This window comes from Octopus sinensis, linkage group LG3 (genome assembly GCF_006345805.1).
Source record: "Octopus sinensis linkage group LG3, ASM634580v1, whole genome shotgun sequence".
In the NCBI taxonomy this organism is placed as follows: Eukaryota; Metazoa; Mollusca; class Cephalopoda; order Octopoda; family Octopodidae; genus Octopus; species Octopus sinensis.
In genome coordinates this window covers 40,831,650-40,859,616 of record NC_042999.1, presented here as the reverse complement: position 1 = coordinate 40,859,616, position 27,967 = coordinate 40,831,650, and positions in this window count along the sequence as shown.

Sequence of the window (27,967 nt, the reverse complement as noted above, 5' to 3'; positions counted from 1 at the left end):
AGACACATACATGCATACATCTATCTATCTATCTATCTATCTATCTATCTATATATATATATAATATATATATATTATATATATATATATATATATATATATATATATATATATGTGTGTGTGTGTGTGTGTGTGTAAAAACCAAAATAAACAACAGGATATCCAGAAGTAATGCAGTACGATCGTTTCAAGCGACTCCATTTAATTGAACAATGCAATCATTACTTCAATTTAAATGCAGAGCAATTCTCAGCTGCATAGATACATAGAATTAAATTAAATTAAAACAGATGGACACATTAGTATAATTTTACCTGAAACCTCCAAGAAAGCAAGGAGATAGACAAAGATCATGCTGTCTTCACTTCAGCTTAGAAATTTTAGATGTTTTAGGTAAATTTATACCAATGTGTCCATCTGTTTTAATTTAATTCTAAGTATTTCTGCAGCTGAGAATTGCTCTGCATTTAATATGAAGTAATGATTGCATTGTTCACTTAAATGGAGGCGCTTGAAATAATCGTGCTGCATTACTTCTGGATATCCTGTTGCTTATTTTGATTTTAATCACCTAATTATGAAGCTGTATGGACAATACCGTACTAAATTCTGGTGCCTCAACTTAAGTGCCTAATTCATCTGAATCTCTCTCTCTCTCTCTCAATATATATATATATATATATATATATATATATATATATATATATATATACATATACATATATATATGAATAAACATAAATATATATATACATACATATATATATATATACATATACATACATATATACCTATATACATACATACATACACATACATATATACCTATATAGATACATATATATGTATGTATGTGTATGCATGTATATGTATTATGTATGCATGTATATGTATATAGGTATGTATGTATATGTATATAGGTATGTATGTATATATATATAGGTATATATGTATGTATATATAAGTATGTTTATGTGTATGTGTCATAGTTGCGGTACAAAGAAGCACAAGGTAAAATAGGTGAGAAAAAAAGAGGAAAAAACATAACCATTGAGCAACTGAATATCATCACAATTTCGATCCCTTCCGATACATAGATAATGAAACTGAGTAGACAGAAACTGTGTGGAAATTCGAGGATATATAAGAGCTGTAATTTAACAGTTCTGTCTTGTTATACGTTGTATTTCATTGATTTTCCTTGAAAGTAACAAGAATATCTAAGGAGTGTTCAATCTTACGTTTATTCGATGTAAAACATAACTCTGTTGATCGAATAACGAAGTAGACATCGTTGAAACCTGACGAGCTACATTTTCTTTACATCCAATAATACATAATGACATACATATTAACCCATCATTGACTGAACATTGAAATATCTCACCTCAAAATTATAACTAAATAAATATATTAGCATATTAACACCTGACTTACATTTTCGCATTATATATATACAAATACCCAATTACTTCCTTATATTACATTCCTTCAGTAACTCTATATTAAATTTTCGTAATTATCACCTATATTATTAATGATTTCTTCACCAAGAAAAATATATCAACGTCAATATCGATATAAGTACATGAATACACTTAGCTCGATTCGCATTTGTTATTTTAAATTATAAGCGTTTTACAATAATACCTTTCCCTCTGGTTATTATTTCTTAAAAAGAAAATAAAAATTTCAAACTATTATTTTATTGTGAAAGGCAGGAACTGGCAGAATCATCAGAGCGCCGGAAAAAATATTTTGCTGCGTTTGTTCTGATGCAAATCATGTCGAGATCATCTTTGTTGTCCACATTTAAGGATCGATAAAACATAATACCAGTCATGAACTAGGGTCGAAAATATCGACTATTCGCACACCGTAAAGTTGCTGGCCGGAAATTATTATTTCTTTAGAAAAGAATTAAAAACCATCATTTGTTTGTAGAAGGCGGCGAACTAACAGAATATTTGAGTGCAGAAAAACTGCGTTACCATACTTTTACCCAGCTGTTTACATTCCGGGTTCAAATCGATCCTCCGCCAATTTTGGCTTTCCTCATTTCTGATCGATAAAATAACGTTAGAGGCAAGTACTGAAGTCAATGATATCGACTGGATGGAAGCACTCCGTCGGTTACGACGATGAGGGTTCCGGTTGATCCGACCAACTGAACAGCCTGCTCGTGAAATTAACGTGTAAGTGGCTGAGCACTCCACAGACATGTGTACCCTTAACGTAGTTCTCGGGGATATTCAGCGTGACATAGAGAGTGACAAGGCCGGCCCTTTGAAAAACAGGTACAACAGAAACAGGAAGTAAGAGTGAGAGAAAGTTGTGGCGAAAGAGTACAGCAGGGATCACCACCACCCCCTGCCGGAGCCTCGTGGAGCTTTTAGGTGTTTTCGCTCAATAAACACTCACAACGCCCGGTCTGGGAATCGAAACCGCGATCCTACGACCGCGAGTCCGCTGCCCTAACCACTGGGCCATTGCACCTCCACAGATATCGACTAAACCCGCATCATACAAATTGCTGGTGTTGTTCCTAAATTAAAAAAAAATATATTTTTTTAATAACAAATATATACGATACAAAATAAATATTTCTCGTTTAAAAACCTAATCCTACTTCACCATAAAACTTCAGTGTATTGCTAGTATACTCTGCATGTGATCTGGAGTGAGCCTAGTTGCTGGGTATTATAGCTTATTTCGTGAGCGCTTTCGAATTAATGATTCCTCATCAGACTTTTTTATTCCTTATTTCTCGCTCTCTCTCTGAATAATGAATAATGTTGGTTAAAGATTCTAGAAGCAGTAGATGTCTGTCCACACACTCAGCTCATTACGGCGGTTCCGGCTATGTGATTTCATCCTAATGAAGTGTGATTCTGTAATCCTGGGGTTAACTGCATCCATTCCCCTTTGCTAGTACTCGGGTGGAGAAATCTTCATCACAGTGTTGGTGGTATTTGAACATGCTGGGTAGTGTGGTCTTGTATAGATGTTTCTTCACTCTAAGGTGAAGGTGTCTCCTGGACGATCCTATGTATGTCTTCTCGCAGGAACACGTTATTTGGTACACGGCATTGGATTTGAAACACAACCGGGTGTTGGGTAGCTTTGGTCACTGTTGTGACCAGCTTGTTGGCCGTTCTTGCTTACTGTGTGCTGTGGTTGCTCTTGCCGTGATGGTTGGTGTCACCAGCTCATCGACTGTTCATAGCATCAATTCTGTAAGGGTTTGATTGTAAGCGAGTCTGCGGTAAGTGATATTGGCTGTCGTTGTGGGTTTTGTTGTTCGATTTGGCCTTGTGGATGGTCCCCTCCTGGCACCTTCATGTTCCTGTATTTATAAAATGTGACTTGTATCGTCTTAGCCACAGTATCTTAGCGAACTCCATTCGTATATATATATATATCTTTACTCGTTTCAGTCATTTGACTGTAGCCATGTTGGAGCACCGCCTTTAGTCGAGCAAATCGACCCAAGACTTATTCTCTGTAAGCCTAGTACTTATTCAAACGGTCTCTTTTGCCGAACCGCTAAGTTACGGGGACGTAAACACACCAGCATCGGTTGTCAAGCGATGTTGGGGAGGGGGACAAACACAGACACAAACACACACACATACATATAAAAGATCTTTTCCTTTTGAACGGCAGTTTTCAACACAATTTCTAGTGAACTAAACACTTTTAAACTTCGTATACTGGTAGAATGTGTCAAAATAAAACATTTTTTTCTTTTGGCTTTCTTGAGAAAATTGTAATTTGTAAGTTTAACGTAGTTTAATTTTTCGAATTTTAACCAATCGATGGCCTCTATTGAGCTAAAATCATTTGCTGCGTCTAAAACTGAGACGACATTCTGTCACTAACCCCAACCATAACTCTACCACTAACCCTAACCCTAACCCTTACCCTAAATTTTAGCCTTTCGTTTTTTTTCTTAATTGTTATCCTTAAATTAATTTAACAATTAAGAAAAAATGAAAGGCTAAAACGAAAGCAAAAACTCAAAACAAAAACAAAACGAATAATTTTAGACACACGCGTAACATTTAAATTAATTTAACAATTAAGAGAAAAAAACGAAAGGCTAACATTTAGGGTTAGGGTTAGGGTTAGTGACAGGATATTGTCTCAGTTTTAGACGCAGCAAAGGATTTTAGCTCAATAGAGGCCATCGATTGGTTAAAATTCGAAAGATTAAACTACGTTAAACTTACAAATTACAATTTTCTCAAGAAAGCCAAGAGAAAAAAATGTTTTATTTTGACACATTCTACCAGTATACGAAGTTTAAAAGTGTTTAGTTAACTAAAGAGTGTGTTGAAAACTGCCGTTCAAAAGGAAAAGATCCGTTGTTCGGACTGGTCATTTATTTAGACAGTATGTGTCAGGTATGTTATTAGCATGTGGATCCGCGTCGTGGTTCTGACGGGGAGGCCACATCTCTTGATGCTGCTTTTTAAATTCGATCTCTACCGTCTCTCCGTAGTATAGCAGGTCAACGTAGACCCAGTTCTTACTCTTCCTCAGTTCTTTCTTGGTTCGGTCTACTCTCTGTCAGTCATTTTTTGTTTGTTTGGTATGTTGTCAGTTCTACCACACCTTCGGCTGTCAATAGTTCAAGTATCTGCGGCGCCAGTTTGGTTACTGTCATTGCTGTTGATGTTTATATTTTTGTTGCTGTTGTCACTATGATTGTTATTGTTGCTGCTGCCGTTGCTATCGCTGTGGTTGTTGTTGGGTAGCTTTGGTCACTGTTGTGACCAGCTTGTTGGCCGTTCTTGCTTACTGTGTGCTGTGGTTGCTCTTGCCGTGATGGTTGGTGTCACCAGCTCATCGACTGTTCATAGCATCAATTCTGTAAGGGTTTGATTGTAAGCGAGTCTGCGGTAAGTGATATTGGCTGTCGTTGTGGGTTTTGTTGTTCGATTTGGCCTTGTGGATGGCACCTCCTGGCACCTTCATGTTCCTGTATTTATAAAATGTGACTTGTATCGTCTTAGCCACAGTATCTTAGCGAACTCCATTCGTATATATATATATATCTTTACTCGTTTCAGTCATTTGACTGTAGCCATGTTGGAGCACCGCCTTTAGTCGAGCAAATCGACCCAGGACTTATTCTCTGTAAGCCTAGTACTTATTCAAACGGTCTCTTTTGCCGAACCGCTAAGTTACGGGGACGTAAACACACCAGCATCGGTTGTCAAGCGATGTTTGGGGGACAAACACAGACACAAACACACACACATACATATAAAGGATCCTTTCCTTTTGAACGGCAGTTTTCAACACAATTTCTAGTGAACTAAACACTTTTAAACTTCGTATACTGGTAGAATGTGTCAAAATAAAACATTTTTTCTCTTGGCTTTCTTGAGAAAATTGTAATTTGTAAGTTTAACGTAGTTTAATTTTTTTGAATTTTAACCAATCGATGGCCTCTATTGAGCTAAAATCATTTGCTGCGTCTAAAACTGAGACGACATCCTGTCACTAACCCCAACCCTAACACTAACACTAACCCTTAACCCTAAATTTTAGCCTTTCGTTTTTTTTTTCTTAATAGTTATCCTTAAATTAATTTAACAATTAACAAAAAAAATGGAAGGCTAAAACGAAAGCAAAAACTCAAAACAAAAACAAAACGTGATATATATATGATTGATTGATTGAGTCTAGTTTCAGCTCACGAGTTGTAGCCATGCTGGAGCACCGCATATATATATATATATATAATATATATATATATATATATATATTATATATTATATATATATATATATATATATATATATAAAACAAAGGCACATGCGCGTTCACGCACACACACACACAAGGAATGTGCAAACATGTATGAATGTATGTAAAATCTTTTTACTTCCAATTCGTTTAGTCAAGCCACACATTATATCGATTCATTTACAACCATTTCGTCTCCTAGATAATTTTCACGTCTTCTTAATTTGTAAAATTTTACTCATTTGGAATAAAAAGTAATAACATCGAGAACAAGAATTAGAAGAATAACGATAACGACAATAATAAAAAAACAGCGATAACAATAATAATAATAACAACAACAACAACAACAACAATAATAATAATAATAATAATAGCCATGGTAAAAAATATACATGCCTCTGTCATTAAAAGTACATAACTATTTCCAAAGATTTAAACATTTTTTTATAAAATTCTTTTTCCGCATTGTTAAGCAATATTTCGAACGTAATAGCTTTCCTTTAAGATCACCTATTTAATTTCAGTTCTTTTCTATGTCCACCACTCGAGGCATTTTCAAATGCCAACTATTTATCACATACATCGCTTCCATGTTAGGATGTTATTTTAAATATTTTCCATTATGATTTTTCTGCATCAGTAGTATTGATCATTCTAATTAACACGAAGCTTAACTAACAGCTATCATTTATTTATTTATTTATTTATTTATTTATTTTTGAAAATACCCGGTGGGAATAAGGACGTCACCTCCTTTTTATTTTCCGCTAAAACAGCTATAAATAAAAAAAATCTTACCTCTTGAAACATCGCACCTACGCACATAAGCTTAAATTATATATACACATAAGTACACATGTATATGCACAATCACACACTTACGTGTGAATACATACACGCACACGCACATATGTACAAGAACATTTATCATTTATATATATATATATGTATTTATATATAAATGATAAATGTACTTGTATATAAATGTATTTATAAACACATTTATATATATATGCATTTACATATACACAAACTCATACATATATGTACACATATCTATATGTGCATGTATGTGTGTGCGCGCGCGCTCATGTACTTATACAGACGCTTAAATACACCCGTCCACACACGCACACCTACATTTACATACGTTCATTATGAGCGAAAGAACGATTATTAGTTCAAAATAGCTATTTGTGTATCATCCTAAAAGCAGATATACCGTTACCAGCCTGCGGTCTTCCACTTCAGATAGCATCTCTTATAGACGTATAGTGTAGAAATGTGGCTTTCAACGATGTGTCTGCTTTAAGTACTTTTCATTATAGATACATCTCTGTAACTACAGTGACAGCTTTTCTTCCATGTGCTTTCCGATATCAACGTAGCCCTGATTTTGTCTTTAATATTTCGTAACAAATGTTGTACCTAACTTGGTCTAAAGTCATAACAACAGCAGTTGCCTCTTTCGGTATTTTTTTAGCCTAGCAATAAATGAGTACACCTTTGGACGAAAACGCTAGCAGAACTCTCATGGTGTGGTTGGTTTGAACGGTTTGCATATAAGCATCGCGTGTTGATTTTTCGATATATGACTAGTCAGAGAAACGAATCCATCTTTTGAAAGTGTTACGTGACTAAAGACAACACAAGCAACAATAACTCTGAATTCTCTTGCATGCATTATCTTAAAATTCTGTAGCTGTCGGTATTTACACTACACTTTGTGATGGGCAACTCAAATGTTTTCTAAGCGCATCGTTCCTCATTATAGATTGCCATTCGCTTCTAGTATGTATGTTTGTATGTATGTATGTATGTATGTATGTACGTATGTATGTATGTATGTATGTATGTATGTATGTGTGTATATGTGAGTGTGTATCTATGTATGCATGCATGTATGCATGTTTATGTAAGTACAAAGATATACATGTAGATAAAATCACACCACACTCATTTACACACACACACACACACACACGCATACATATATATTTATATATATATGTATGTATAAAGAAATAAATATATACATATATGCGTGTGTATGTGTGTGTGTGTGTGTGTGTGTGTGTGTGTGTGTGTGTGTGTATAAAGTTAATCCAAAACATGAAAACACAAGGCGAGGACGTGGAACAAATATAGTATTATTGGACGCTCAGGAAGGAAGGGAAGAAGGAGGGTTTAACGTTTCGAGCGGATCTCTTCGTCAGAAACATAGGAAAAGGAAAGATCCAGAGAAGGGAAGACGGAGGAAAAAAAATCTTGCCAACGGTACACACGCGGTCACATTTTGAATTTCTATATATATATATATATATTTTTTCCCTCTGTCTTCCCTTCTTGGGATCTTTCCTTCTCCTTTTTTCCGACGAAGAGCTCCGCTCGAAACGTTAAACCCTCCTTCCCTTATTTCCTGAGCGTCAAATAATACTTTAATTGTTCCACGTCCTCGCGTTGCTGTGTTTTTTTCTGTGTCTTCTTGTTTGGATTAAATATATATATAATATATATATATATATATATATATATATATACATGAAGATTTATTTCTAAAGTTATACTGTGTTTCTGCGAGCGTGTACGTATGCAACAATACCTCCGTAAATCACATCAAATATATACGCCCATCATCAGTTGCCTTTTGCATATCATTATGATTTTGTGACCTGGACAGTAACGGTCAATCCGGCGGACACAAAAGCGTTAAAAACGTAAACGCTGCTTGGGAATTAATAAAGAAGAAACAGGAAGGAAACATTAGCTCAGTGTCCTCCATTATGTTTACATCTGCTTATAGTTGCAAATAGAAGCATCAAATCTCGAACATAAATCGTTACATTCTTGTAGCTACAAAGAAAAAGGATTAGAAATTAGAAACAAAGAAAAAAAAAATCTGCTCAAATTGGATGTTGCCAACCCAAGAGCTATAGAACTTAAGAAGACAGAACATTAAAACAACAAGATAACTACATGTACTGACCAAAATTTTATTGAACATTGTCGAAAAGACACGTTACCAATACCTAGATATAAAAATAGTGATATACATACATGCATATATCCATTCCCCTTCCCTCTATCCATCCATCAAGCCGTTAATGTATGCATACATATATACATACATACAGACACACATTCATACATAAGTACATACATACATATATACATAAGTGCGAACATACTTACATGCTTATAAGCAGTAAAGAACACTACATTTGTGTACTAAAGTGACATGCACTCCACAAGTGCTAGATTTATCCACACTCACAGTCACAAATTCATATATCGAGAAGAGCTGTCTGATTTAAGCATAGCCTTGTCATTTCAATGAATTCCACTTAGATATCTTAAATATATTTCAATGAAATTCACGAATACGTACACGCATATATATCCATACACATATTCACGTATTCATGCATACATATAATATATATATATATATATATATATATATACATATATATATATATATATTATATATATATATGTATGTATGTATGTATGCATGTATATGTATGTATGTATGTATGTATGTATGTATGTATGTATGTATGTATGCATGCATGTATGTATGTATGTATGCACGTATGTATGTATGTATGCACGTATGTATGTATGTATGCATGCATGATTTTTCTTTGAGCTTTAAATAACTTTTTCTTGAGAGAGTTCAAGCCGGTCACAAAAGAAAACGACAAGAGTCTTTGAGCTAAGAGATTTCCTGGTGTTTGTAAGTATGCGTTTGAGTTGGTGTGTTCGTTGAGCTGCCGTGTCACACAACCAACTGGGTGCAGCTCTTCGCATAAGAATTTCAGATGGAAAATCTTTGGTTTATCTTACAAATATTGAGTGCGTCACTAATATATTTCTTTACCACCCACAAGGGGCTAAACACAGATGGGACAAACAAGGACAGACAAACGGATTAAGTCGATTACATCGACCCCAGTGAACTGGTACTTAATTTATGGACCCCGAAAGGATGGAAGGCAAAGTCGACCTCGGCGGAATTTGAACTCAGAACGTAGCGGCAGACAAAATACCGCTAAGCATTTCGCCCGGCATGCTAACGTTTCTGCCAGCTCGCCGCCTTTGAGTGCGTCACTAATAGTTTAGATTTGGAGTCCCGCATCAGTTTCTTTTCTCTTTCGTAAAGAAAAAAAAAACAACAACACGAGTATTTATAAGTTTTTATGTAAATTTGTTGGTACATTACCTAATGTAACTGTACTGGGAGTTTCCAATTAGAATTTATATTCAGGGTGCAATATCTGTAAATTCTGCATTAATTCACCATAAATGTTTCTTCTTCCTGAGGTTTGGATTTTACATTCACATCCGCGTTGCAGCTGACCTCTACAACACAACATGAATTTTGTTCCCTGTCCCACGGAACAATACCGGGTCTGTTATGTGTGCGCCGATTTGCTGTTTTTATTGGAACGTTCCACCAATATTCCTTGTTTCCTATGTATGTATGTATGTATAACATGACGCGATAGTCTGGACGTTAGAGTGATATATATATATATATATATATATATATATATCTATATATATAAACGGCAGTTTGTCTGTGCGTGCTTCTGTGTGTCTGTTTTCTCGTACCCTCACCCTGACCACGGCTTTCAACCGATTCTGATGAAACTTGACACACACATAGCCCAATGTCATAATTCAAAACTAACGAAGCGAAAATTTTGAAAAGTTCCCCCAGTTCTGAAAAAAATTGATAAATTCGACATGGGGTCGAGAATCATAAACATGAACCACAGGCTGTCTAGGGGACGCAACTCGAGAATCTAAGCTTTTTTATGCAACGCATTATCTATGGTAGTTTTCACAACTTGCAATCGATTTTCACCAAACTCATGGTGAAGCTTAATGTTACCCTAAGAAACTCAATTCTGACGTTAGTTTTCCATGCAATACCTTACCATCAGAAACAATCGATAAAATCATGCCATTTTGGGAAATCGCGTTCAAATTCAAGATGACATATTTTCGACAATATCTTTCACAAATTGGCAGGAATCTTTTTTTTTTCACAACGAGCTTCATGTCTGCTCCAAGGAGCTATATAGCCCTTTTTATTCCAATAGGATACATTATTGGAAAAAATCGGTTAATTTAATCATATGTGGCACACATAGCAAACAAATTTGTGTATTAAACACAAACCAGACTGTCTAGGGGACGCAACTTGACCTTTTTAGCTATCGATAATTCGATCCAACCAATTCCTACCAGGAAGAAATTACATTCGAGACTTTACCCCCAACACCGCCACTTCTGCTAATAGCTGCTGCAGCCGCAAGTTATTCGAATACTTTTTGGGTTTAAACTTTCTTTATAACTACCACCCCAAACGTTTTACCTTCAATTTTTGACGTACCCTAACGGTCCTCGGACGCTACTTGCAAACTCTTGGTTATTATAAACCACTTTTGTCGTGTGCATCAAAAAACTTTTCCTTTCGTTTGTTCAGTTTGATCACTTTTGACTTTTTCGTTGTTGTCACTCACATTGCTGCCAGCTTTTTGGCCGTTTTTGTACATTTTTATACATTTTCGGATACTTACCCCACGAGCTCCTTTTTATTACACCTTTACCAAACACATTGCTATCCACCAAAATACTTACCCCACGTGTTCCTTTTTATTACACCTTTGCCAAACACATTGCTATCCACCAAAATGCCACCCAAGAAGAGAAGGACCCTCCTCAGCCCTCGGACGGCCAAGGCATCGGCTGCTAGGGCTAGAAGGGCACGCGAGACCCACGAGGAAACCGCCTTGCGCCTCTCGCAAACAGCTTCCCGTTATGCCGCTGCTCAGGCATCTGAAACTACTAGCGACCGTTCTACCCGACTTGCAAGGGTCGCAGCGTACAGATCTTCCCTCCGCTCGAGGTTGACGAAAGAGCAACAGTCCAGCCAAAACATGCGGGCTTCTTACTGTGCTTCCATCCGCAGAGCTCGCGAGAACCCCGAACAAAGGGCCATTCGGAATGCGGCTAACGCCACTAGCACTGCCAGGACACGATCTGTCGAAACCTCACAGCAGAGGAGAACTCGCCAAGCTGCTAACGCCGCAAACACAGCCAGGGCTCGATCTGCCGAAACTCCACACCAACGGACTATTCGGACATCCAGACATGCCATTAACACTGCTTCTGCTAGGGCTTCAGAGGGTGCTGAGGCGAGAGCTGAAAGGCTTTCAAGGGATGCCACTGCTACCGCTGTCGCACGTGCATCTGAATCTGCCGAGGCACGGTGCACTCGACTTGAGAGTATCAACAAACGTCGGGATATCATTCGTGGTGTACGTACCCCTGCCCCCGCTTTCTGGTTGTCACTAGCATTCAACTACGACCCCACAATTAACTTCTCCTTGCGTGACGACATCAAGATAGGGTCAATGACAATTGTATGCCAGTTTTGCAAAGCCAAGAAATGGCCCGGAGAGCCACCTGGTTTGTGCTGCTCTGGTGGCAAAGTGGACCTGCCACCCCTACGGGAACCACCTCAACCACTGAAGGATCTCGCGGCGGGTTTAACCCTCGATTCGTCACAATTCCTTGAAATAATTCGAAAGTACAACTGCTCATTCCAAATGACCTCTTTCGGGGCCAAAATTCCTCCCAGAGAAGGCTGGATGCCTACTTTCAAAGTGCAGGGACAGGTCTACCATCTTATTGGGTCACTTCTGCCAGACGAGATTCAGCAGTCTTCTTTCCTCCAAATATACTTCATTGCCGACTACAACCACCAGGTTGATGCACGCCTTGGAATAATACCGGGTACAAGCTATGTTCCCCGCAAAGACATTCTTCTCCGTCTCCAAACCATGCTTCATGATATCAACAGCTACGTCTGCAGCTTCAGATATGCCTTGGACAGTGCTCCTTCTCCAAACTTCACCGTTGTCATTGATGCTGATAAACGACCCCACGGGGAGCACGAACGCCGTTTCAACGCACCTGCGTGCAACGAAATTGCCGCAGTTATACACGGAGAGCAACACAACAGCCGTGACATAATCATCTCCTCCCGTGGTAACAACCTACACAGGATCAGCGAGACTCACAGATCTTATGACGCGCTTCAGTATCCATTGCTTTTCCCTTATGGGGAAGACGGCTACCACTTCGGAATTCCTTTACGGCAGCCCTCCAATCAAACTACTGCGGCATCAAAGACGGTTTCCTGCAGGGCGTTCTACTCATACCGGTTCATGGTCAGGGAGGGTGAGTTCAACTTATTGCCCCGTTGTCGTCAGCTATTCAACCAGTTCGCCGTCGACATGGCCGCAAAAATGGAATCGGAAAGGCTGCTATACATTAAACTTAATCAGACCAAACTTCGCTCCGACTCCTACATTCATCTCCGTGACGGTTTGCAACAAGAAAATGACCCTCGCAACATCGGCAAGCCATGCATTCTACCCTCCACCTTCACGGGAGGACCGCGATATATGCGTGAAAGGACCCAAGACGCCTTGACCTACGTGCGCATTTACGGCCGGCCGGACCTCTTTATCACCTACACGTGCAATCCCAGCTGCGACGAAATCACTCGCGAAATCCTCCCGGGTCAATCTCACACCCATCGACACGACATCGTTGCTAGGGTTTTCCGTCTGAATTTGGGCAAAATGAAGGATTTGATAGTTAAGGGTCAGATTTTCGGGCATGTCAGGTGCCACATGTTTTCGGTCGAGTGGCAAAAGAGGGGCTTTCCACATGCTCACATATTAATTTTGATTCACTCATAAAATCGAGACTAATGACATTGACAAATTCATTTCCGCCGAGATTCCTGACCCCGATGAACACCCGGACTCTACGAAATTGTCCGCACTACCATGGTACACGGGCCCTGTGGACCAAATTACGCCAACACACCATGCTACAAAAACGGATTAGCCTGCTCAAAGGGATTCCCTAAACGGTTCACTTTGGAGACTCAAACAGGCGGCGATGGTTATCCGCTGTACAAACGAAGGAGTCCAGCCAATGGAGGCCGCACGATTACGGTTGGGCGACATCAAGTGGACAACAGCTACATTGTCCCCTACTGTCCTCTCCTGTCGAAGATATTCAAAGCCCACGTCAACGTTGAGTTCTGCAGCTCCATCAGGTCAATACAATATGTCTGCAAATATATCAACAAAGGCAGCGATGCTGCCATGTTCAGCATCCAGAGGACCACCAGTCGCGACGAAGTGTCCAACTACTTGGCTGGCCGGTACCTCAGCAGCAACGAAGCGTTTTGGCGCATTTACGGCTTCCCGCTCCATCAGAGACACCCGGCTGTGGTGCAGCTTGCTGTACACTTGGAAAATGGACAGCGGATTTACTTCACAGAGCAAAGTGCTGTGCAGATAGCCACCAGCCCTAAAGACACAACGTTGACTGGTTTCTTCAAATTATGCCAACGTGATGACTTCGCTCGAACGCTTTTGTACCCACAGGTCCCATCGTACTTCGTGTGGTCTAAAAACACCTGGGTTCGACGGAAATCCGGCAAAAACGTCGAAAGCTTCCCAGGCGTCAAGTTTGACTCCTGCCTGGGTCGAGTTTACAACATCCCGCCAAACCAGCAAGAATGCTTCTACCTCCGTCTCCTTCTACATGAGGTCACTGGTCGAACAGGTTTCGCCAATATACGTACCGTCAATTGGGTTCTGTGCGACACCTTCAGGGAAGCATGTATGAGACTTGGCCTTCTAGAGGATGACTCCCAGTGGGACGCCACAATGGCAGAGGGTGCTTTACTGCAAACGCATTCGGCCCTACGACATCTTTTCGCAATCCTTCTTCAAAAATGTCAGCTTAGTCATCCACTAAGTCTCTGGATGAAATACAGGGATGACATGTCGCACGACTTCTTACGTACGGCTCAGCAACACTGCCCTTCCGCCGAGATCACGTTCACCAACTTCATTTACAATTTTGCGCTCATTCAACTCGAAGACGCTGTCATCGATATGGGTGGGTCTGCTTTAACAGAGTACGGCCTTCCACCACCCACACGTGAACACGCCAATGTTATGTCTGCTGAATTGTTACGCGAAACTTCCTACTGCATTGAGGAACTGCACCAGTACGTCCAAGATAATGAACCACGGCTGCTTCCAGACCAGCGCATAGCCTACAACACCATCGTAGACTCTGTCAGACAGCAACGTGGGGGGATTTTCTTCCTTGATGCACCCGGCGGCACAGGCAAAACCTTCGTCACTAAACTAATTCTGGCAGAGGTCAGACGCAACACGGACATTGCCCTGGCTGTAGCTTCCTCTGGTATCGCGGCCACGTTGCTTCCGGGTGGCAGAACCGCCCACTCTGCCTTCAGACTCCCGCTCGATCTGGCAAAGTCCGAGTCACCTATCTGCAACATCGCCAAGAACTCAGAACAGGCCGACATTCTTCGCAGATGCAAACTCATCGTATGGGACGAGTGCACTATGGCACACAAAGGCGCCCTTGAGGCACTGGACAGGTCCCTGCAAGACATCAGAGACTCTACGGCCCCCATGGGAGGATTAACTTTACTTCTTTCAGGAGACTTCAGGCAGACTCTACCTGTTATTCCAAAAGGAACCCGTGCCGATGCCGTGCGCGCGTGCCTTAAGTCGTCAGCTCTTTGGGCACATGTGCGGCCCTTGCACCTCCAAACTAACATGCGCGCGCAGTTAATTGGTGACAGCGGATCCGCTGCATTCTCCAGGGACCTCTTATCGCTCGGTGAAAATAGGATTCTGTCTGATGCGGATGGCTACGTTCAATTGGACTCACTTTGCACCATTGTCGACACCCCTGCTAGCCTCCGGGACGCTGTCTTCCACGACCTACAAAACAATTTACGCGACCTAAAATGGCTGGCAGGCAGAGCTATTCTCGCACCCAAAAATACAACCGTCAACTCCATCAATATCCAGCTACTTGAAGCTATTCCTGGTGATGTCCACGTCTACAAATCTATAGATAGGACAGCAGACCCCGCCCAGCTTGCCGATTATCCTGTTGAATTCCTGAATTCACTTGAACCGCCAGGCCTGCCACCACACATCCTGAAGTTAAAAGTCGGTGCGCCCATTATGCTCATCAGGAATTTGGTTCCACCTAAACAGTGCAACGGCACACGTTTGGTTGTGAAACATTTGGCACCACATTTAATAACGGCCACAATACTTACCGGTTGTGGGAAGGGAGAGGACGTCTTCATTCCACGGATGCACCTTCAACCGTCGGGCGCTGACCTACCAATCCACTTCAGGCGTTCTCAGTTTCCTGTTAAACTCTGCTTCGCAATGTCCATCAATAAATCCCAAGGCCAAACGCTACAAGTCGCTGGGTTACATTTGGGCGAACAGTGCTTCGCCCACGGTCAACTCTACGTGGGCTGTTCACGCGTTGGGAGGCGCAATGATGTTTTCATGTTTTCGCCCAAACGGACAGCTAGGAACATCGTATATACAGAAGTATTCCAGTGAAGACAAGACATTGCAACGTCCACATGCACCTTCGTTCCCTGGAGGGAAAGGACTACATTGGGATTAGTCGTTGCCTACTAGGGGCTCTTACATACCCGGGCAACGCCGGGCTATGCTGCTAGTATATATATAAAACCATGAATAGCTTGTTTATTTTTACGGTTTTTGATTTATTATTAGTGTTGCTTAATATCTTTTGCTAAAATTGTGGTTTCTTTTCAGATATCATCAGAAAAAAGCAATTAAAAATCATTCAAATGACAGATCTATCGGACTTTCAAAGAGGTCAAATTGTTGGCGCTCGTATGGCAGGCGCTAGCGTAAGGAATACAGCCGAAATGCTTGTTGTATCAGGAAGTACTGTCTCGAAAGTAATTACAGCCTTTGAGAAAGAGGGAGAATACACCTCGTCGAAACAAAACTCCGGAAGAAAACAACATTTTTTAGATAGGACTCTTATGCCAGTTGTTAGAAAGGATCACAAAAGTACAGCTCCCAAAATTGCTGCAGAGCTTAATGACCACCTCGAGAACTAACGTAAGGCGTTTAGAGTGGAGTAAGAACCTACAGAATTGGTTCCTAGCGCAGTGGAAGAATGTTATTTTCTCGAACGAGTCCATCCTTTACTTTATTCTGACCACCGGCTGAATATTCGTGTGGAGATAGCCAAAAGAAGCATTTGACCCAGATTGCATTATTCCAACTGTTAAACATGGAGGAGGATCTGTAATGATCTAGGGCGCTATATCTTGGAAATGCGCCTGCCCAATGGTTTTCCTTCATGAAAGAATTAATAGTCAAGACTGTTTAAGCATTTATCTGATCAAATTCATCGTTTGGTTGCGGAACTGTTTCCGGAGTGAAACGCAGGTGATTATTCACCCATTCACACAACTAAAATTGTTACTGAATGGCAGGAGGAACATTCTAGTGAAGTTTAACATCTTATCTGGTCACTACAGTCCCCAGATCTCAAGAGTATTGAACATGAATGGTGCATTTCAGAAAAACAAATAAGGAGTCGATATCCTCCACCATCATCACTACTAGAATTGGAGAATGTTTTAGTTGAAAAATGGACAAAAATTCCTTTGGAACCACTTCAAACTTTGTACGAGTCCATATCTCGTAGAATTCAAGCTGTAATTACTGCCAAAGGCGGTCCTACCCCACATTAAATTAAATTTGCTTGAAATTTTAAGTTATTTCCATTATTTTGTCGAACACCTGTATACACGCACTCACACACATACACTCACACACACACACTCATACATACACATATATATATACATACTTATATATATACATATACCAAAATGATTTTGGGGAACCAGGCTTTCCATGCGAAGTGCGACAAGATTTGGGAAAATAGTTATGATGTTTATACAAAATACTACCTCGACATTTATACCAGAAAATACGCTATACATATATATAAATAATATTTCTGTCTTTACGTTGTAATACTGTGAATAAGCCACGCACATTATATATATATATATACATACATATGTAATTTCCCATGGAATTTCCCCTCAAAAATCAACTTGGTGTTTAAATCAACCTACAATACCTTGTAAATCTGGTCCGGAAAATTCGATTTATATGCCTAAAAATAGTGTGTGTGTGTATGTATGTGTGTGTGTGTATGTTGTGTGTGTGTGTGGTGTGTGTGTGTGTTGTGTGTGTGTGTGTGTGTGTGTGTGTGTGTGTGTGTCAGTGTACACATGAACACACATACACAACGGAGCCTTCGGTTTCTGCTAACCAAATTTACTCACAAAAATTCGGACGACTCGTACCATGCAGCGAATGGTTTCGCAGCGCACTTGAACTTCCAAACCATGCAATCACGCCTGCGTCTATCGTTTCTTTAAAAAAAAAACTTGATACTGATAACACAACAAATATGCAAAGCATATGCTGATTTGTAACCGAATTTGGATCTCCCAGAACATAAAACTTCCTCGTTTTCATTGCATATTTATTCGCAAGATTTACATCTTTTTATCACACATTTTACATTCTCTTATCAATAACAGTTTCTTTATCGTTTTAGAAGTATTTTATAAGCATATCTTTCGATTGACTGTACTGAAATATACACAATGTAGTTTTAAATTTTATAAAAATATAAAAATACCTTATCAACCGTTTTGCTTATCTTTACAGAAAATGCTTCATTATGTTAAATAAAATCCATAAAGTTCTTGTAATATCTCAAATCTATCTTACCAACATTAGAGGATTAACTAGCGGATTTACTATTCCCGGCGGTTGAGATTTTCTATCGTGGACTGCGTAGGATATTATTGCTTTTCGTTGTTATATAAGAAACTTCTATTCAATATACACCTTACCAGCTAAGCTCTTATTAGTTATATTATCGGGTGTTAATATTCCCTGAAGCAATCTGTAGCAAACACTTAAATGTGGTATACTGTTTCTTCGTTAACACAAATACTCTTTCAAAATTCTACTCTAATAGACATTCAGATTTTTTTTTTTGTAGATAAAGTAATCGGTTATATATATATAAAGAAAAGAAGAGAAAAAGTAGGAGAGAAAGGGAGAGAGAGAGAGAGAGAGAGAGAGAGAGAGAGAGAGAGAGAGAGAGAGAAAACGGAAAGAGAAAATGTAAGTGAGAAAGAGAAAACGAAAGGAACTGGCAGAGATAGTGAAACGAAAAGAAAAAGTATTATGTAAATGCATGGGGGGGGGGGTCAAAACTGTATAAACTTAGACTTAGATATGTTTCGACCAGAGATTGGTCCAGGCCATGTCTAACTTAATAGCACCACCTGATAGGATTATTCGAATCCTGTTTAAGTCAAGTTTTGTTCAAGTAGTGAGTTCTTGTTGGGTGAGTTGTATCCAGTTTTGTTCAAGTAGTGAGTTCTTGTTGGGTGAGTTGTATCCAATTATGGGTGGCTTGTCTGGTATTCTTTGAAGGAATCTATCCAGACTCTGTTTGAAGTTGATGGGATCCTTTTCCTCTTTGATCTCCCTCGGGACAATGTTAAATAGGGCAGGGCCTGTTGAGGAAAAGAAATTATGTTGCAGTGTACATGTATGTTGTGATCTTGAATTTGGCAGGGGACGTATAGCCCGTGGTCCAAGTCTCGGATGAACCTTGAAGCTAATGTTTAGGTCGTTTGGGCAAAGTTGGCGGTATATTTTCCACATCGTACAAATGATGTACCGCTCACGGCGACGCTGGAGGGAGTAAAGTTTCAAGGCTTTAAGGCGATCCCAATAGTCGAGAGCAGCCATGCCTTCAATTTGTTTAGAGAGAGCCCTCTGGGGTGACTCAATTCTGGAGATGTTTTGTCTTGTGTGAGGAGACCACAGTGGGCAGCAGTATTCAAGGTGTGGCCGTACAAAGGATGAAAAAAGTGGTATGATGACACCTTGTTCTCTGGACCGGAAAGTTCTTAAGATCCAGGAACTCATCCTACGAGCTGTATCGACCTTCTTGTTGATGTGTGCACTCCAACTGAGATCGTCATCAACAATTACACCCAGGTCTCTGATATTGTTAGAGGCTGTGAGCGGTTCCCCTGAAGGAAGAGAGTATGGTTGTTTTAGTGAGGAATTTCTTCCAAAATGCATCAGCTCAAATTTTCCCTCATTCAGTTGCATTTTGTTTCTGTCTGCCCATTGACTCACAGCATATAGGTCAGACTGGAGTTGAGTTCGGTCTGCTTCTTCATTGACGATTTGCTGGAGCTTAGTGTCATCAGCGAATATTTTCACTTTGCAGTGATGTACGACACTGGAAAGGTCGTTTACATAAATTATGAAGAGTAGCGGACCCAAAACAGTTCCCTGGGGAACACCGCTGGTGACTTTTGCTGGGTTTGAGTGGACTCCATCAACTACAACATGTTGTGTTCTATTCGCTAGGAAATACTGAATCCAGTGTAGAACTTTTCCACGGATTCCAACATTTGCCAATTTTGAGAGTAGGATGTTATGGTCTACCCTGTCGAACGCTTTACTGAAGTCAGGGTATATGACGTCAGAGTTCGAACCTGTTCCCAAGGCTTTGAGTACATCTTCAATGTGGTGTAAGAGCTGTGTTAGACAGTCCCTGCCACAGCGAAAGCCATGTTGATTTGAATTTAGGAGTTTGTGGGTCTCCAGGAAGTCAGCTATCCTTGATCTTAACACTCTTTCAAACACTTTAATGATGTGGGAGGTGAGTGAGATTGGGCGATAGTTGACTGCGAGGGATCTGTTTCCCTGTTTGAAAACCGGGATGACCGACTGGGATAGAAACTTTTTCGGTATATAACCTGCGTCTAACGAGTTTCTCCAGAGGTTGGTCAGAGGGACTGCAAGTTGATATCTACATTCCTTCAGGAGACTGGCGGGAAATCTATCAGGGCCTACAGCGGAGTAATGTTTGACCTCATTTATTGCTGCTACGATTGTCGGTGGCAGTGAAGGTTATGTCTGCGATTTTGTGTTGGGAGTCAGCTTCGTTCGTTTCCCTCACATCAATATCAGTGGGAACACTGAAGACAGAGCAATATTGTTTCTGCAGTATTTCTGCCATTTCTTTAGCATCGTGTTGGGGAATGCCGTTTTCATCAATCAATGGCCCAATAGGTGAGACAGTGGTTCTATGCTTATTTGCATAAGAATAGAACACTTTTGGGTTCTGTTTGATGTTTTTGATTACCCATTGTTCCTCCACAGCTCTTTGATTTTCAATGGAGGTTTTCATGTTAGTCTGCAGATGAAGTTTTTCCAGCTCTAGTCTTTTCATTGTTGTTGAATGTGGATGTTGCGTGTGGGAATATTTTAATTGGTTGATTTTTTTGTTGAGTCTTTTGATGCGCCTGATGAGTGTTTTTTTCTTTTTAGGGAGCCGGTTTCTGTTTGTGTTAGTAGATTTCTTGGGAGCGTGTTTAGAGCATGTGTCGGTGACAATGGTTTCAAAGTGCTGCCACGCGGTCTCAATATGAGGGGAATTGAGAGTAAAAGACCAGTCGATGGAAGACAGATCCTTTCTGATTGTTCCCCAGTCCGCTTTGTGGAAATTTATATTGTCAAATGGGTGCCATGGAGTGGGATTGGCTGGTTTGGTTTTTATACGTCGGGAATTAAGATTGCAGAGTACCATGTCGTGGTCTGAGAGGAGAGTTTTTTCGACTGAAATGCTGTGAACGTAGCTAGAGTGATTGGTCAGTACCAGATCCAAGATCGTTTTATTCTGTCTCGTTGGTTCAAGCACTAGCTGAGTCAGGAAATACTCATCCATCAGATTAAAGAGCAGTTCTGCTGCTGCCCTATCTGATGTAGAGCACTTGCCTAACTTCGGAGTATTTGTGGGCCAGTTCACATGAGGGAGGTTAAAATCACCCATCACTATTATGTTTCCGGAGTGGTACTTCCGAAGGAAGGACTTGACTTTTCTAAGGCACTCTTCAAAGTACTTTAGAGGTGCCTGGGGAGGCCTGTAAAGACCAACAATGGTTATGTCCTTGGCTTTGTTGTATACTGATACCGATTCACAGTAGCCATTGGAAAATGTGTCCTTGGCATCAAGTGAAAAGGAGTCATGGATAAAGATGGCTGTCCCTCCCTTATTTCGGTCTGTGCGATCCGCATGAACAATGGTGAAATCTTTTATTTTCACCTCTGCGTCCATATGGGTGTTGTTCAGGTGAGTCTCGGTAAGGATAAAGAAAGGGAAGCAATGTGCCATTTCGGCAAGCCAACTCTCTATATATGGGATCTTCCATTTTTGGGCAATAATTGATGGGTTGATGCCACGTACATTTAACAGGAATGTCGAGGTAAGGGAAGTTGGTAATGGGTGAGTGGTCCTTGTGATTTGCATAGATGGTTGGTGATGGCTCGCTGGATCTCCTGGCTTAGGTCGGCCTTCATATTTTCCAGGTATGTCAGTAAAAAAGAGTTACTTGTTTGGTTTGCCACTTGGTCAGGGATACATATTTCAAGTTGGCGTTATTTGGTGTTTTTTCCTGGTTCTGTCTACGTAGTTTGATTGTAGGAGGGGAAACGTGGTTGTATTTTGTTCTTGTTGTTGACCTAGATTTCCTCTGTTCCTGTTCATATCTATTCTGTGATCGTTTTGTGCCCTTCATATGGTGGTTGTTGCATTCTGGGTTCAGGCACATCCTTTGTGAGACAGAAGTTTGGCACAGTTTAGGATGGAATAAGGTGCATCCATTGCCTCTTATGCATCCGTATTTAGGGTCAGAACCATAGATTCTGTATTTAGGACAGTATTTGGGGTGGAGGTGGGGGCAATTTTTTCCTGTTATACCGTATGGACAGGTGCCCATAGCAAGTCTACGACATAAGGTCGGGTGGGGAAAAGCACAGCGTCCATTTTTGTTTGTGCCGCTGGGGCCAAATCTACAAGTGCCTTTAGAATAGTAACGGCAGGGGGTTTTATTTGGTTGTAGTAGTGGTTTTTCTATTTTGGCAGTAGTAGTAGTGGTGGTGGTGGTGGTGGTGTTAGAAGCAGCTTGTTGATTTTGTGATGGTGGGTTCTGGCTTGCCAGTATGTGGTCAAATCTGCAGCTGCCTTGAGAGTAGTAGTGGCAGATGGTTTTACGCGGATGTAGTAGTGGTTTTCCTATTGTGGCAGTAGTGGGGAGTTGTAGCAGCATTGGAACTTGACTAGTGGTAGTATTAGAGTGTTGTTGTTGTTGTTTTTGTTGCTGTAGCGAAGGTGAGACTTGACTTGGTTCATCAGGTGCTGTTGTCAATGGAAGTAGGTCAGTTGATTGTTGCTGTTGAAGTGACCACTGACCTGTTGGGATTTGGTCATTTGTTGTACTGGATTCGTTGGCAAGAATGGCTTTTAGTGTAGCCATGTGCGCGTGAAAAATAGGGAATATCCTAACAATTTCTTTTAATTTATTTTCTATCTGTTTTACAGATCTGTGAAAGGATTTTTTCGTTAAATCCTCAGTTATTTTGCTATAAACATTAGCTTCGTTGTGATGGATGAACCAAGCGTTAATCATTGCAGTAATTTCCTTTTCAACCCAGCGGCGTTTTTGAAAATTATTGGCCATATTCAGTGGGGTAGTGTTGTGTAATATATATATGTATGTATGTGTATGCGTGTGTATGTATGTGTACACCAGTTATTGATGGCTTGATGTAAAATAGTGAACACACTGTTGAAAAGTTTGTGTCGATATACTCGGAAATTCGTGGCTTGTGTGTGTGAGAGTTCAGTGTAATTAGTACAATCTAATTAGTACAATCGGGATGAGCGGTGTGTTTGATACAGACCAAGAAAAAAGAATTCTACTCACGGGACTAGTTTTAGAACTAGTCTTGGGTTTAGTATTTAGTTTTGGGTTGTTCCTCTTTCTTCAGGTTGTATATAGATTTGTATAAATTTATCCTCCGATGGTAGTAAAAGAGTGTAGTAGTATAGTAGGATTGTAGAGTTCAAAAGTCTTGAGATTAAAGACAAGGAGAGATTATGTTAGCTTGAGTTGAGTTGAGTTGAATGACCTGCACTCACAATTGCGAGATCGTGGGTTCGACTCCCATACCGGGCGTTGCGTTGTGTTCTTGAGCAAGACTCTTCATTTCACGTTGCTCTGCGATCATTTCAACATCTGACTTGTCGTATCCAGTTGCACCTGTACAGGTAATGTCGATTTGATGGAGAGAGTGAGCTTAAATTTACACAAACATTTGATCACTATAAAAAAATCATCTGTGTGGTTATTCGGTAAGAAATAGTCGAACACTCATACGTCGTCTAACCACGGGAGAGTCCATTGTATATGTAGTTCAAATTCACAGAAAACAAAAGACGAAGACAGGTGAGAGAACTACAAGCAGTGTATTAATTCGACACTCGGGAAGAATGCAAAAGTCTTTGACAGTTCGAATCTACGCTCTTCGACAGAAAGGATTGAGGTGGACAAAAATGTGGAGATAACGAAAAAAAAAAAAAGAAAGAAAAATAAGGGCAAGAGAAAAAATGTGTAGGGATTAACGGTTCAACATGGTAGCTGTGTGGTAAGTAGCTTGCTAACCAACCACATTGTTCTGGGTCCAGTCACACTGCGTGGCACCTTGGGCAAGTGTCTTTTACTATAGCCTCGCGCCGATCAAAGCCTTGTGAGTGGATTTGGTAGACGGAAACTGCAAGAAACACGTCGTATATATGTATATATATATATATATATATATGTATGTGTGTGTGTGTGTGTGTGTGTGTATGTGTCTGTGTTTGTCCCCCTAACATCGCCTGACAACAGATGCTGGTGTGTTTCCGTCTCCGTAACTTAACGGTTCGGCAAAAGACACCGATAGAATAAGTACTAGGCTTACAAAAATAATTCCTGGGGTCGATTTGCTCGACTAAAGGCGGTGCTCCAGCATGGCCGTAGGGAAATAACTGAAACAAGTAAAAGAGTAAAAGAGAGTATAAAAGATGTTGGCTCGATTAGAGATGAATCATACAACAAGCACTGTATGAAAACTTGTTAGGTAGAGTCTGCATGCAATACGAAAGCCTAGATAATTTGGAAAGTAATTTAACGGGTAAGCAATTTAGTTGATCGGACAACCCTATGCTCATCTTTAAAACTGACGGATGACATAACATCGTCATCAACATCATCAGTAGTTGTAGTCATGGTGGTGGCACTAGTGAGAATATTATCTGGGTCTAATCAATTCTACTTGATCGTAATTGTGGCACATCGGTAGGGGATTGTAAAACTTCCTAGCCAATGACTCACTCACTCAGACGTCTAGCTTCACAGAAGCTAGAGAGCTATCATGCTTCACGAGCAGTGATTGAGGAGTATATTACGTATTCAGTCACGTAGTATTTAGTTTACTGTGGCACTGAGGTCTCCTTTAATGAGTGATCGGTGGGATCAGTAGAGTTCTGGAATGTCAGTAGACCGAGGTGATTAGAGAGAAGGCGGGTTTCGAAATAGATTGATTCGCCGAGGAAGAGGAGATCGTTCTGGATTTAATTTCTCGAGATTTTTTTGGCATGTACGGACGGGCAGGCAGGCAGGCAACTTTGTACAGATTCTGTGCTATGCGATAGAAGTTCTTTTCATTATGTTTATCTGCGTACGTGCGTGCGAGCATTTTTGTGAGTTCCATGTATGTATGTATGTATGTATGTATGTATGTATGTATGTATGTATGTATGTATGTATGTATGTATGTATGTATGTATGTATGTATGTATGTATGTATGTACGTACGTACGTACGTACGTACGTACGTATATATATATATATATGCTTGTTTGTATGCTTTTGTATATATGTATGCGTGTATGTAAACCAAAAACGTCTGGTGATATGAGAGTAGAATATGTATTTATGTAACCACGTAATATCTTCAGGGTTACAGCCATTTCGCAACCTTCTTCGTGTAATATTAACTTTAGTATTGAAGAAATTATGTTTATATTTTTGCATTAATGCGTACGCTAGGCATTATACAATACAACTGTATATTTAGAAAGCAATTCAAATAAAGAAAGCTAGTTCATCAGACTATCATGGTAATTGCTCTGTACAGGGTTACTATGTGGACTGTTCGCCGAGTCCGTACGAAGATCTTTGTGTGATAGCCACATGATTCTCTGAATCTATAATTTATAGTAACGATAAACGTCACCCTTTTGAAGCCTAGCCAGGTTCATGGGCCCAGTTTCCCGGTTTCTGTGGCGTATGTGTTACCACCAGCTGGACGAGAGTGTGTATGTTACCACCAGTCCATCGCAACGTTATTCAAGAAACAGGAAGAGAGAGTGAGAGGAAGTTGTGGCGAAAGAATAAAACAGGGATCACCACCACCCCTCTGCCGGAGCCTCGTGCAGCTTTTAGGTGTTTTCGCCCGGTCTGGGAATCGAAACCGCGATCTTCCGACCGCGAGTTCGCTGCCCTAACCACTGGGCCATTGCGCCTCCACTATATCTTATTGTACAAATTTATATGTATGTATGTATGTATGTATGTATGTATGTGTATGTATGTATGTATGTATGTATGTATGTATGTATGTATGTATGTATGTATTTGTGTATGTATGTAATTATGTATGTCTTCTCTTTGTGTGTATGGATGTACGAGTGTGTATGTATATGTATGTGCTGATGTGCATGTTACAGTGCACATTAATTTCTATGTTTGTAAAAATACAATAGTTTTTATTTCACTTTATTAAAAACTGCATCTACAAGCTTAAAGTTGATGTTGTTTACAACTAGGACAACGTATAATCATAAACAATCCAGCCACGACCATCCTGCATCGTAGGACTACACACGACTATATTTCCGAAAAATGTTCATTATTTGAAACAGCAGGGTGAGCTTCAGAAATATCTGGTTGCTATTTCTAGCCGTTCAGGTAGCCAGGCACAGGTTCCCTCTTTAGCTTGTTCAGGTTTTCTGGCAGAAGTGTTAATGTTTCTGAGGATTTTAAACACTTTGAAACAGTAGTTGCAGAACCATGGTTCCCATGGTTCCAGCCATTAACTGCGAAAATTACTCGATTATTCATTAAATTAATCCTTTGAAACGCATGTATGCACAAATATATCATGCACTCATACGTACAAATATACATAAGCATGTACGTATGTAAATGCATACGTGTATTTGTATGTGTGCGTTTATGCATGTATGTATGTATGCGTGTTGTATGTATGTACATATGAGTGCGAGCGCGCGTATGTCTGTGAATGTATGTTTGCATGAGGCTTGGAAATTAACAATATTGCAGCTAGCAATTATGAGGAAAATCCAGCTCACACAGTACTCGTACTTGAGAGACGACACACACGTAAGCGTGCACATACACACACACGCACACACGCAAACATACACACACACACACAAAGTCACACTCCCAAATACATGATTCTTTGTCAATGTCTGTGTAGGTGGGTGTGTAATTTGCGCGTTTGTGTTTCCAGGTTTTTGTCTGAAAATGTATTTATGTATGTGCGTACTTAGGTATTTATGCGTGAAAAATGTAACAATTCTTTGAACGATAGCTGATGAAGAAAGAGTACGTACATGGTATGTGTAAGTTTTCCGTTCGTCGCTTCCTCTTCTGTTTAATGTATGTATGTATGTATGTATGTATGTATGTATTTTTGTATGTGTACTCTTATACTCTTTTACTTGTTTCAGTCATTTGACTGCGGCCATGCTGGAGCACCGCCTTTAATCGAGCAACTCTTATTCTTTTGTAAGCCCAGTACTTATTCTATCGGTCTCTTTGGCCGAACCGCTAAGAAACGGGGACATAAACACACCAGCATCGGTCATCAAGCAATGCTAGGGGACAAACGCAGACACACAAACACACACACGCATATATATACATATATACGACGGGCTTCTTTCAGTTTCCGTCTACCAAATCCACTCACAAGGCTTTGGTCGGCCCGAGGCTATAGTAGAAGACACTTGCCCAAGGTTCCACGCAGTGGGACTGAACCCGGAACCATGTGGTTGGTAAACAAGCTACTTACCACACAGCCACTCCTGCGCAAAAGAGACCGGCAAAAGAGACCGATCGAATAAGTACTAGGCTTACAAAGAATAAGTCGTGGGGTTGATATGCCTGACTACAGGCGGTGCTCCAGCATGGCCACAGTCAAATGACTGAAACAAATAAAAGTATTGAGCACTCCTTTCTCAT